The sequence below is a fragment of the Neofelis nebulosa genome, chromosome 6 (assembly GCF_028018385.1).
Source record: "Neofelis nebulosa isolate mNeoNeb1 chromosome 6, mNeoNeb1.pri, whole genome shotgun sequence".
NCBI lineage: Eukaryota > Metazoa > Chordata > Mammalia > Carnivora > Felidae > Neofelis > Neofelis nebulosa.
Window position 1 is genome coordinate 47,359,988 of NC_080787.1, and position 13,326 is coordinate 47,373,313.

Sequence of the window (13,326 nt, forward strand, 5' to 3'; positions counted from 1 at the left end):
CTGTGAGTTCGAGCCCCGCATCAGGCTCTGGGCTGATGGCTCAGAGCCTGGAGCCTGTTTCCGATTCTGTGTCTCCCTCTCTCTCTGTCCCTCCCCTTTCATGCTCTGTCTCTCTCTGTCCCAAAAATAAATAAACGTTGAAAAAAAACAAATTAAAATAAATAAATAAATAAATAAATAAATAAATAAATAAAGAGGACCCAGGCTGGAGAGAAGCAAGGTAAGGAATCTTGTGGTGTGGAAGTCAGCTTGTCCATGGGTGGGAGCAGAATGAATTGAGGGAAGTGGGAAAATGCCCATGACCAAGCAGATTAGAATTCTGAAAGGAAAAGTGAAGAGTTGTTATAATGATTGACAACTAGAATCCATTTGCTCTTTGTTGCTCTGAACTTTCTTTGGAATCTGCACCTGTTCCATTCACAGCCCATTAGCTTCAAGCGGAGCTTCCTGATTGGGCAGGTAACTTGGATTGGCCAATGGGAGCATTGACTCCCTGTGAGCACTATGATTCGTCCAAAATGGACACATGATCAACTTGGGGCCAATTTTCTGTTTTTAAAATGGAAAAAAAAAAAAAAAAGGTCTTCTAATAGACTTGCAAAGCAAGCTACTTAGTGTTGCGTTCATGACATTCTCATTTACAGTGTAGTTTGTGAAGAATCATGTTTTAAAACTGTAATTATGTTCTCTAGTTAAGAGAACATAGTTAACTAGTTAACTAGCAAAGCTAGTTAAGGCTGTTTCTTTGTAACTCTTGGAAGGCGTTATATGAATCCTCATTACGACATAGTAAAAACAGCTCAGACTTTGCTCAGATTTGGGGCTTTTGTCAGAAATGTGCCTAAGAGTCAGTCTTTCCTTCTGTTGGACTTACGGAGAAACTAGGATATGGTCCTAGAGCTGCCTGTGCTATCTAGCCACTGCTAAGACAGTATAATTGAGAGTAAAGCCAACAGAGAGAAAACGAGGGCCAAAAGCTGGAGAAAGGAAACCCAAGTTCTGATGTCTTGTTTGAGTGACTAGATGAGTGACTTGTTGAGTGACTAGTGGTCCACATGATAGAAAAAAGATTTCAGGGCTCTTGTAAGGTGGATAGGAGTCAACAGCACAGTGATGCCTTTTTAAAAAGGAGGCTGCATCCTAAGATCAATAAGTCATAGTTTTAAAGTTCCAGACCCTCTATATAGGCACTATTTAGTCTTTCCAGGCTTGTAAGCCAAAATACAAAATGAAAGTGAAAATACGTCCAGAAATTGGCAGAGTTGCAGAGAAGCTCCGTGTGTCAATTTAAAGCAATAAGTTAAATGATACAATCATAAAATTATGACTCCATGCATCAATCTTATTTTTCAACAGAGAATGTCTTATACAGTGAAAAGAGCACAGGGCTTGGATCCAAAAGTTCCAAACTCAAGACTTGGCTTCTGTCACTTTCTAGCCTTATGCCTTGATGATCAACCCTCCCAAACCTCAATTTCTTTTATTTTGTTCTTTTTCCAAACCTCAATTTCTTTTTCTGTAAATGGAGGTAACTGTACCTTCCCTGAAGTTAATGTAAAGTTTAAATAATATTATTTATGAATACGTGTAATTCATGCAGCATATTGACTATCCCATAAAGAAAGAACAAAAGAGCTGCCTCTCCACAAATGCATAGAAGACAGCACTGTGTTTCATAGGTAGTTTCTCACTTAATCCATCACTCCAACCCTATTCACGAGGTAGCTACTATCATGGCTCCATTGTGCAGAAGAGAAAACTGATACACACAGATTAGTTAGTAAGCATAGCTAACCAGAAAACTCTAGAGCTGGGATTTTAACCCCAAGACACTGACTCCCAAGTGTCTGCTTTTATGACCTCAATGAATGAGGACTATTTAGTATTATTTTATTATTAATAAATTAAATAAATGAATAAAAAGAAAGGGAGAGAGAGAGAGAGAGAGAGAGAGAGACAAAAGGCTCCAAGTGAAAGCTGAAGGTCAGCTACTGGAACATTCAAATGACTAAATAAGAAATGCCCCCAGGTAAAGAATGGAATATATACCCTGTCGTCATTACTCTGACCACGCTGGATGGCCTCCCTCCTTTATCTGACTGTCTCCCTCTTCTAATGTCAGCTCTTCAAGCTACATAAGGAATTATTTCCAGAATGGCGTAGAATATTTTTGAGAACCTTGCAAATTCCTTCTTGGAAATGGGTAGAATTGATCTAACCAAATTGTTTTTTTTTTAAAGTTTATTTATTTATTGGGGGGTGAGGGGAAAAAAATATATATGTATATACACACACATATATATGTATATATTCACACATATATATGTGTATATATATGTATATATTCACACACATATATATATATGCAGAGAGAGAGAGAGAGAATCCCAAGCAGACTCCACACTGTCAGCCAACGTGGAGTTGGATGCAGGGCTCAAACTCAAAAACCGTAAGACCATGACCTGAGCCAAAATCAAGAGTTGGACGCTTGGGGCGCCTGGGTGGCTCAGTCGGTCGAGCGTCCAACTTCGGCTCAGGTCATGATCTCTCGGTCTGTGAGTTAGAGCCCTGCGTCGGGCTCTGTGCTGACAGCTCAGAGTCTGGAGCTTGTTTCAGATTCTGTGTCTCCCTCTCTCTGACCCTCCCCTGTTCATGCTGTGTCTCTCCCTGTCTCAAAAATAAATAAAACGTTAAAAAAAATTTAAAAAAAAGAGTTGGCCACTTAACCAACTGAACCACTTAGACGTGCCACCAAATTGTTATTTTAAAAATAACCTATCCTAAAGGTAGGGGCAGTTATATATGTCCATTGCACCTCTAGAAGTCTAAAAACATATCTCTATTTGAGTCTTTTTTTTTTTCTTTCCATTTATTTCCTTGTATACATATGTCTCCTTATTTTAGGATCTCAGAGAGACAGAATACAACATTTCTATGCCTTATTAGTTGGTCATAACTAGGCAGATACAGAAGGAATTTATCTCTGCAGCACTGTAACAAGTGGCTCTCTTTAATCTATATTCAGGAAAAAAGCTTTGATTCTATTTTTTGTCATATATTTTTCCCAACTGTGCAATCTTTTATGATCTCCCAGGAAGATTAGCCTTACTGCCGCAAAACTTGATGGACAGAAAATCAGAGGCTTGTCTAGAATTGTTTCAATTTCCTTCTCCTGGAGAGAAAGCAGAAAGCACCTCAAATATCTCATTTTGGCTAACTTCGGCCAAGCATACCTTGGTCGTGTTCTATGCCAGGCACTGTGCTCAGTGCTGGGGAATACATGTGTGAGTGAGCGCTAGCCTCTGTTGCAAGGAGCTCACAGTGCCTACAACAGAGGGGTGCTCCCGCTCTTCGCCCCATTTCTAGCTGAGGAGGTGCAACGTGTTTGTAAAAACACAGAATCGAAATAAGCCTAACAGTATTGAGAAAAGATGCTCGTTGCCAAAATTTTCGTAACCAGAGTAGGAGATAGATGTACACTTGGGTCCACACCAGCTGCCTCCCAAATGAGTCCTCTCCCACCAAGTCAGCGATGGTCAGAGTTAATTCATCATTTCCATGTCATGTTTCTGTTGACCACCTGTTACACACCAAATATTCTTGGAGACACTGAGTGTATCTTGGGGAATAAAACACTTGTGGATAGCCCTTGCTTGGTGGGCCTTGCAATACAGGGTAGGAGATAGGACAAACATGTGAACAAATAAATAGATGCATACTTATAAAATGTGATAGATACTTTCTGGGAATCTGGGTTTCAATGCTAAAGAATCACAGTGGAAGATGAGGGAACCCCGCTTAGGCCATGCATGGGGAAAGCTTATCTAAGGAAGTGACATTTAAGCCCAGACCTAAAAGATAAAAAGGGGCTGGTCATTTGAAGACAGAAGGGAAAAGAGAAGTGAACAGCATGTGTGAGGGGCCCTAAGGTAGGATAAAGTATTTCATGCTTGAGAAACTAAAGATCTAGCTTGAATTCCTCCATGTATCCCTTTAGGGGTCCATGCCGTGGGGTCCCAGATTTACCTTTTCCTACATAATTATATGGACAAACTTTTGGAATATTAATACCCTCTTGGAGAAAATGTGCCCAGAGGCTTTCATTCAGTGAAAAAGTTATATCTTAAAGAAATAATGGTGGCACCACTGAATATATGCTGAGTTGGTAGCAAATCACGCTCTCTCTTGCTCTATAATGCTTCAGAATTTCTTTAGTTAAATACAGTTTGGAAAGGGTTGCAATTCACACTTGTACAAAGACAGACATTAACCTAAGACTCCTTTGCAATATATGCTTTTCACTTCAATGTCCCTCACGCTTTGATTTTGCTCACTGGCTGCATCTACGACAGGCAAAGACATTTGCAGGATGGCAAAACCCACTCCCAAAGGCTGAGGTTTTATCTAAGTCATTTTATGATAGAAGATTGCATTGAAATCCATTCAATTCCGTTAAAATTCATTCTTTTTTTTACCTTGCTTTTTTGGAATCTTGTAAACACAACCATTGTCACTTTTTCCTCTCTTGAGAAATTAAATCCCAGGATGATAAAAGCTGAACATGGAGTCCATCATTTGTCTCCCTTCGACACATCACAGGGTAATTCCATCAGTAGACATTAGGCTTAATGACCTTAATGAAGCCTCCCTATGTTAGGGCCCAGAGGGTCAAACTGCTGACCTAAGCTCTGCCTTACTCACGGCACCAGCTCTCTGGTCAAAGTCCTTATATTAAAGGGCACAGGATACAGAACAGCCTTGCCAAAGTGGTCTGGCCAAGTTCTCAAGTCAAAGCCAACTCCTCTGCTCCTTCCCTCTGGTTATAGAGATGCATGTGTGCCCATCATGTGGGTGCTGACTAGCCAAGACCCCTTGCCCTTGTGCCGAGAGATCACTTGGCAGTCAGAGTGTCCATTCTCTTTTTATCCCTCGTATCTCATACCAAGTAGGCACTCAGTGGGCATTTATTCCATAAGTGGGTTGAATAAATGAGCGAATCAACTTGAGTATAGTTCATACACACTTGACAACTGCTTACATGGAGGCCTACAAAGTGTAGGCTTTCTGTCTGGCATCTTCAAACAATCTTACCATTTGCATGAAACTTCTAGAAATATTTCTTATTTAATGATTGTCATAGCCATAAAAAGTAGAACAGATATTTTTCTTGTTACCCCCATGTTAACAAGATCAGGGAACTCAGATTCAGAGAGGAGGAATAACTTGTCCCAGTCCTCTGCACTGAAAAGTGGCAGTGCCCGCACGGGCTTCTGTGACTCTCTGATGTACCTTGATGCCTTTATACGGTACATTGTCTCTCCTTGAAAGCTAGGCTCTGGGTCATTCAAGCTGACAAATATTATACAGGAAACTAACTCATGCTGATAAAGGGCTAAAAGAGACTCTTTCCCCAATCTTGTTACTCAGGGGAACCCATCTTGTCACAAAGAAGAGTGTCCTTGGCTTTGACCTTGCAGCCCATATCAGTGAATCCATTTTCCTTCCACCATAACAAGCAAGCTGCTTCTGGGCTGTGAAATGAATCTCTGGGAAGGACACTCTAACAACTGATGGGTGAGTAGCTCATCCTCACTCAATAGTAAGAATGCACTGCTGGGCTCCCCTGCTCCTGTTAGCATCAAAAGGACTTCAAGGATCTGGGCCACACAAATCCATCCAGATCTGCAGTTGTGATGGGCCCTCAAAGGGACAATAAACTTACGTTGATGTTGTGCCTGGTTATGAGTTACTTATGGGTAAGGCTCATGAAGACCCCTGCCTTGAAATCCAATGCCATCCAGAATTCATTCCTTCATTCCCAGATTGTAACTTTTAGCCTTCATCTGTTCCCTAAGAGCCTCATCCCAATATGTAACTATTTGAGGAATATACCCCTTGGGTGTTTCCTCAAGGACAACATTTCCAAAATGCCACACTAATAACTTTCTTCCCAACATCCTCTCCTTACCCTGTATTTTCTTTCCCAGTCAGTGACACCGTCATCTCTCCAGTCACCCAAACCAAAACCAAGCCCATATTTTTGTTTAATTCCTTCATCATCCCCAATCCAATTAGTTACCAAGTCCCTACCCAAATCTCTCCACTTTTCATCCTTGTAAGCTGCAGCTGCATTGCTTCATGCCCAGATGGTCACAGAACATTCCTGACTGCATTCTGTCTTGGCCACCCACCGCGCTCCTCAAATTGACCTTCCGCCTGGCAGCCAGGGTGAGCCATCTACAATGCACGGCAGATCACCCAGCCCAGGCAAGAAACCCTTTGGCAGCTCAGCATGGATCACACTCCCTGGCATGATGTGACCTATCTGCCTATCGGGACTCCTCTGGCCTGAGGCGCCAGAGATTCTGGGAATCCTAATATGGTTTGCTTTCCTAAGTACACACCCTGCTGTCCCATACCTCCATGTCTTTGTTTCCATTATTTGACTTTCCTCGTGTTTCCTCACTCAGCTAACTCTCTCTCATCCTTAAAACCCACGCCTCAATAACATCCTATGCAAATCTCTACTCTTGCACTATTACTTTGAAATTATTTGTTTATGAATCTGCTGCCTTCTAGATTTAAGACCTTCAAGGACAGAAGACATCCACTCATCCCTCCATTAATCACCTCTAGCACTGTAATTATCACTTTACACAGCCACAGCCCAACAGATCTTCTAGCTTTTTGAAAGGACTGGTGTTTCTTACGTGTGTTTCCCTGTGCCCAGCACAGAGCCAGACGCATAGAATGTGTCTAGATCTGCCTGTCTGTCTACAGTCACTCATTTGTTTGAGAAATAACTTAAGATCGTATTTCATTCCAGTCACTGTGCTTTGCTCCAGCTCTTAAGGTTTACACGCCGAACGATATACGCGGTGGTTTTTAATAAGCTGCTGGTTCTGATATCTTGAGTAAGCGGAAAAGGACTCCCTCGCTCTTCCCCCGCTCCGTGGATTTGCTCTCTGTGGCGCGTGACCATTTGCTGTTCGCCACAGATGCCATGGTGAAAATAAGAAAGCACAGTGTTTGGCAACACAAAAGTGAGCCTTGACTCCATGGTAAACGATAATGAACAGTTCATTCACAGGAACACAGGGATAAGAAGGATCTGAAAAAGCACACCGCTTAGCTACAAAACTGAAATTGTACCGATGGGATATTTTCTCACTGTTTAATTGGTAAAACTTTTTAAGGACTCATGAAAAAAGTTGTGAGCAAATATGCCATACAAGTAGGGACTGTACATTGGTACAACCTTTTGGAGGTCAGCTATCTATCAAATTAAAAAAAAAAAAATTTTAACGTTTATTTATTTCTGAGAGAGAGAGAGAGACAGAGTGAAAGTAAGGGAGGGACAGAGAGAGAGGGAGGCACAGAATCTGAAGCAGGCCCCAGGCTCTGAGCTGTCAGCACAGAGCCCGACGTGGGGCTCGAACTCACAAACCGTGAGATCATGACCTGAGCCGAAGCTGGACGCTTAACTGACAGAGCCACCCAGGTGCCCCAGCTATCTGTCAAATTTAAAGACATAGTTGGGTCATATGAAGGCTCAACAGGCCCACTGATAAGAAACTCTTAAGTGAACAAAGGGTCAAAGGTGTTCACTGCATCATTGTTTGAAATAAGAAAAAACTAGAAAGGGACTAAATGTCTGTCAGAAGATAGATTAGGTACATTGGGTACATCCATATAATGAAGGATATCACAAAAAGAACATACATGGAGTTCTTTTCCATGACATGGAAAGATGTCAGGATATATTGTTAAATGAAAAAGAAAACAAATTATGGAAAAGTACATGTGTGTTTTCATTGTAAAATATATATAATCTTATATTATATATATTGTCTGGAAAGCTACACCTAAACTGTGAATAATGGTTATTTTGGAATAGTTGGATTAGGAGGGAGAACATTACAATTTTTACTTTTCACAATTTTTACTTTGTGCATTTTTTTTTTTTTTTACCACAGGTGTCTTTTCTTTTCCTTTTTTTTTTTTAATTTTTTTTTAATTTTTTTTTTTACCGTTTATTTATTTTTGAGACAGAGGACAGAGTATGAACGGGGGAGGGTCAGAGAGAGGGAGACACAGAATCAGAAGCAGGCTCCAGGCTCTGAGCCGTCAGCCCAGAGCCTGACGCGGGGCTCGAACTCATGAACCTGATCAGATCATGACCTGAGCCGAAGTTGGCCGCTTAACCCACTGAGCCACCAAGGCGCCCCTTTTCTTTTCCTTTTTAAAAGTTTTATTTATTTTGAAAGAGAGACAAAAGGAGAGCAAGTGGGGTGGGGGGCGCAGAGAGAGGGAAATACAGAATCCCAAGCAGGCTTTGCACTGTTAGCGCAGAGCCCTACTTGGGGCTCGAACATACAAACCATGAGATCATGACCTGAGCAGAGCCCGAGACTCCTTGGATTCAGAACCCTCATCCCTTCGCCAAACTCTCACACTAGCAGATCTTACTTTCCTCTTGTCTGTTTATTATTTTTTTAAGCTTATTTATTTATTTTTGAGAGAGTGCAGGAGGGCCAGAGGGAGAGGGGGAGACTGAGAATCCCGAGCAGGCTCTGCGCTACCAGCACAGAGCCCGATGCAGGGTGTGAACCCACAAACCATGAGATCATGACCTGAGACAAAATCAAAAGTCAGATGCTTAACCAGCCGAGCCACCAGGCGCCCCATCCTCTTGTCCATTTAATAAACACACACCGAGCCCTTCCTACTGCTGTTGTCCTCACATCTGCCCACAGAGAGGAACTCAGTGAGTCAGGCTGCAGTCATACCTGCATTTTAAAAGTGCATCCCAGGAGAAGGCCACTGATGACACAAAGACCAGCAGTCCCAAAGGGTATGGGACCAGAGGAGTTTCCTAGCACAGTCTGAACCAATCACTTAAGGAGCTTCTTAAAAACGCATCTCTCGGGGCGCCTGGGTGGCTCAGTCGGTTGAGCGTCCGACTTCAGCCCAGGTTACGATCTCACGGTTCATGAGTTCGAGCCCCGCGTCGGGCTCTGGGCTGACGGCTCAGAGCCTGGAGCCTGCTTCCGGTTCTGTGTCTCCCTCTCTCTCGGCCCCTCCCCCGTTCATGCTCTGTCTCTCTCTGTCTCAAAAATAAATAAACATTAAAAAAAATTAAAAAAAAAACCGCATCTCTCTAGGCCCTTCCCACAGACACTGAATCTGAGGGTGGGGCCAGGAAACTGGGGGCCGGATACTTTCCTGTGGCTCTCCACAGCCTTTGTACCTTTAGTCTACACACATCTGGGTGTCCTTGACAATATCAGGTTAGGAAAGTTAAGTTTTGATTTTGAAAGCTCCACAAAGACACCAAATAGAGAAGGGAGAAGAAATACCAAAGAGTGGAAGCCTAGCATCACTTTGCAAAATAAAATTTCTACCCATAGATGTGTTTATCTATAGATGATCTATGTCCGGGAAGAGTCTTTCCTGCTTTGCCCTTCCTGTGCTGACCATCATTGTAACCAGTAGATTGATCACTGCCAGGATATCTGTTTAATAAGAATGAAGCTTTATAAAAAATCGCCATTGATGCTTAAATGACATCTGCAGAGCCAGTTTTAACAAGAAGCAGAAAACATCGCCATAAAAGCTATGTTAACACAAGGGGTTATTACTTTTTCAGGGTGACATTGACATGTTTGAGGAAGACCTAAGGTAAGATCCTACGACTTCTATTCACAACTTGCTAATATAACAGAAACCAACCAACCAACCAACCAACCAAAGATGCTCTTTGAGATAATGCCAGAGTAGCTTCTCCCCATTACTAGAAGAGTCAAAAATCTTAAAATACTGGAAGCTCAAATTTGTTCCTAGGGAGACCCTTCCTCTGTCCTGTGGGATCAGTCGTTTTTAAACGTGGCTGCATTTGGGGACTAAATGATGTCACTGGTCTGGGATGCAGCCTGGGCTCTGAGATTCTTTGTAAACTCCTCAGCTGATTCTCATGGGCAGCCAAAATTGAGATTGTTGCTTGTTAGAGAATTTTTTAAAAATGTTTCTTTATTTTGAGAGAGAGAGAGAGAGTATGAGCAGGGGAAGGGCAGAGAGAGAGGGAGAGAGAGAATCCCAGTCTCTGCGCTGAGCTCAGACCCTGACATAGAGTTTGATCTCATGACCATGAGATCATGACTTGAGCCAAAATCAAGAGTCAGACCCTTAAACGACTGAGCCACCCAGGTGCCCCTAGAGATTCTTTTTAATCCCACAGATGTGAGGCAAGACCTACCCTCCGGGAAGCCCTGAGCCAGGAGATAATCCCAGTTCAGGTGCTTCAGGGTGAGACGTGTAACATGTTGTCTACGTATATATGGGTGATGGGAGTCCTTGCTTTGGACACTGCATCACATCTTCAACCCACCCCTGTTTTCTGCCTTACTTTGTGGGACAGCGCCCTGTGAGCCTGACACAGGCTAACCTCTCACCTCAAGGCCTGCACTTTCTTTTTTTTTTTTCAACGTTTATTTATTTTTGGGACAGAGAGAGACAGAGCATGAACGGGGGAGGGACAGAGAGAGAGGGAGACACAGAATCTGAAACAGGCTCCAGGCTCTGAGCCATCAGCCCAGAGCCTGACGCGGGGCCCGAACTCACGGACCGTGAGATCGTGACCTGGCTGAAGTCGGACGCTTAACCGACTGCGCCACCCAGGCGCCCCAAGGCCTGCACTTTCAACCTGGTGTCTCAGACCTTCTCAAAGCAAAAGGGGCCCCCAGCTGATGGAGGACAGAGCAGGCATTAACTGTGGGCTCAAACTGTGTCACGTGGGCATTAAAGGAGAGAGTACCTACTCAGGTTTGGAGAGCTGGATTACAATTGCTGGGTGGTGTTGAGCAAATCATCTAAGCTCTCCAAATCGTCAGTTTCCTTATTGACGAATAGAGCTACTAATACTTAATGTGAGCTCTTGTCCTCGGCATTCAATGACGTAAAGAATGTGAAATTATTTTATTCGAAATAGGGGCTCAACACATTACACATTTTTACCCGTATCATTTTACTTCATCCCAAATAACCCTGTAAAGTAATTAAGGTAGATGGTATCACCATCTTGTGGGGAAAAAATGCAGATCTCGAAAGTGTAAGTGACAAGCCTCACGTTTCAAAAAATATCAAGGGCAGGACCAGGCCAGGAATTCAGGTGTCTTGGCTCCTAATGGCCACCTCCTCCTCCCTATTTTATATTGTGCTGTGACCTCAAAAGACAGCAGAAATTTTCGAGTCTTTGACAAATATTAGAAGAAAAAAGAAGGGCGCCTAGGTGGCTCAGTCGGTGAAGTATCTGACTATGGCTCGGGTCATGATCTCACGGTTCGTGAGTTCAAGCCCTGCGTTGGGCTCTGTGCTGACGTCGTGGAGCCTGCTTGGGACTCTGTCTCTCCCTCTCTCTCTCTGCCTCTCCCCCACTCCCTCACTCTCGCTCTCTCAAAATAAATAAACTTAAAAAAAAAAAGCCCACATAATTAGAACTCTATACATTTAAAAAAGAAAAAGAAGAAAAAAGAGCTAATGAAGCAGAAGATGTTTTCCTTTAAGCAAAAGGCACTTTGATAAAGGACAGGTGTAGCCATTTGTTTCAGAATGTATGGTTTACACAAGCGTGTTGTTTAAAGGATACCTGGCAATCCTCCCATGCTTCAGTTCCTCTTAAATGACATAACTGCCTCAGCTCCCCTGTCAATGCCTCCGTCTCTCCCACGAGTTAGATTTGCTTGCCTCTAGATGTTGAATGTCTCAGAACTGCATTTGAAAACTCTAGTGTGGATCTGCATCGAGCTTGTGCACAAGCTGCCTCTATCCCGGGCTCTCACTGTGGCCATTTGGGCAGAAGTCACTGGCCATTTTGCATAGTTAGTCAAGTGACTTTTTAGACTGGGGCCCCAGGTGACCCAGGAGGGGCTATGTCATAGCTGGGGTGGTTTTCAATAACTTCCCCACTCATGGCCTTGCCTATGTCCTCCCTGTGTTCAAATGCTAAAGTCCTACCTTGCCAGGGAGACTTTTCTGACCCTCTCAACCTACAGCGATTTATTCCTTTTGAAACTTGCGGTCTCCTTGAGTTGTCTCATTCGGGACTTACTTTAACTTTTTTCCAATTTATTTATTTGCATCCTGCTTTTTTAATCGTAAGCTGTGTTCTTTTATAAACCTGTCCTTTCGCTCTGTAAATCTTATCTCCTCAACTGCACCACCATGTCTTTGAGGTTAAGGACGATGTTTCATACTTTTTTCATTTGTTCCCAGGGCACAGACAGTGCTAGAATCATGCTTAGGAAGTATTTGTCAAGTAAATGAATGGGTGTTGAACAAACTCAGTGGCTTTGCAGAATATCAATTATTTTATTAGTGGATTCCCAAGCGTTCAACCTTTATAAACCTTATGGGTTTTGCAGTATAACGGTTGTGAACGCTTGTTTTGAAAATAATACGGGAAATCTTAGTCTTGGGAATCCCTGCCTTCCAAATTCTCTGTCCGTCTCCTTACTCCAAAATTACAACTAAGACAATAACTGAGGTCTCCATAGTATATTCTATAAAAGCTGAAAAAACTGATTTTAAGGCTCTTCCAGAAGAACAAGCAGGAAAAAAATACCGAAAAAAATTATTTTCCATCCTTAGTTTAACAACTCTTATTTAACCTCAGCTCTTGACATTAAAAAAATTTCAGAGATATAATTGATACATAACATTATGTTAGTTTCAGGTATACAATATAATGATTCAATATTTGTATATCTCATGAAGGTCTTAACATTTTTTACAGGTGCTACATTTTGTCTCTTTTGCTTCCCTCATGAATATTCAAGAAATGCCTCCATAAGAAGGTCATCACTGTCATTTAGGTTGGTGACTATTAATTATTTCTTCTTTTACTCACAACAGTACTAAGGACTTCTTTTGCAAATGGATATCCAAACCTTGATTTTGGCTCAAAAATCAAAAGCACAATGGATATCCAAAACTTGATTTTGGTTCAAAAATCAAAAGCACCTGGGTGGCTCAGTCGGTCGAGCGTCCAACTTCGGCTCAGGTCATGATCTCGCGGTCCATGAGTTTGAGCCCCGTGTCGGGCTCTGTGCTGACAGCTCAGACCCTGGAACCTGCTTCGGATTCTGTCTCTCCCTCCCTCTCTGCCCCTCCCTTGCTCATGCCTTTTCTCTCTCTCTCTCTCTCTCTCTCTCTCAAAAATAAATAAACATTAAAAAATTTTTGTTTTAAATAAAAAAAATCAAAAGCACAATCTTTTGATCACAGTTTACACACTGAATGAGATAATTGGCAAGCTTGGAAGAACAAATT

The 13,326-nt window shown here is 42.4% G+C and overlaps 1 protein-coding gene and 1 long non-coding RNA gene across 5 annotated transcripts in view; one reads left to right on the forward strand and one right to left on the reverse strand.

Annotated features, from left to right (window-relative positions):
• Positions 1-13,326, reverse strand: part of CLIC5 (chloride intracellular channel 5) — a 164,239-nt gene that overhangs the window by 113,647 nt on the left and 37,266 nt on the right. The window lies entirely within an intron of this gene.
• The window catches only part of LOC131514299 (uncharacterized), a 38,226-nt gene continuing 25,090 nt past the window's right edge, over positions 191-13,326 (forward strand). The window contains exons 1-5 of one of the 4 annotated variants that reach the window (XR_009263017.1): positions 191-220; positions 5,428-5,574; positions 6,827-7,043; positions 9,650-9,681; positions 12,791-12,869. This is a non-coding gene — a long non-coding RNA (uncharacterized LOC131514299). The remainder of the gene's footprint in view (positions 221-5,427; positions 5,575-6,826; positions 7,044-9,649; positions 9,682-12,790; positions 12,870-13,326) is intronic. The other 3 variants (XR_009263019.1, XR_009263020.1, XR_009263018.1) reach the window with 3 other exon arrangements.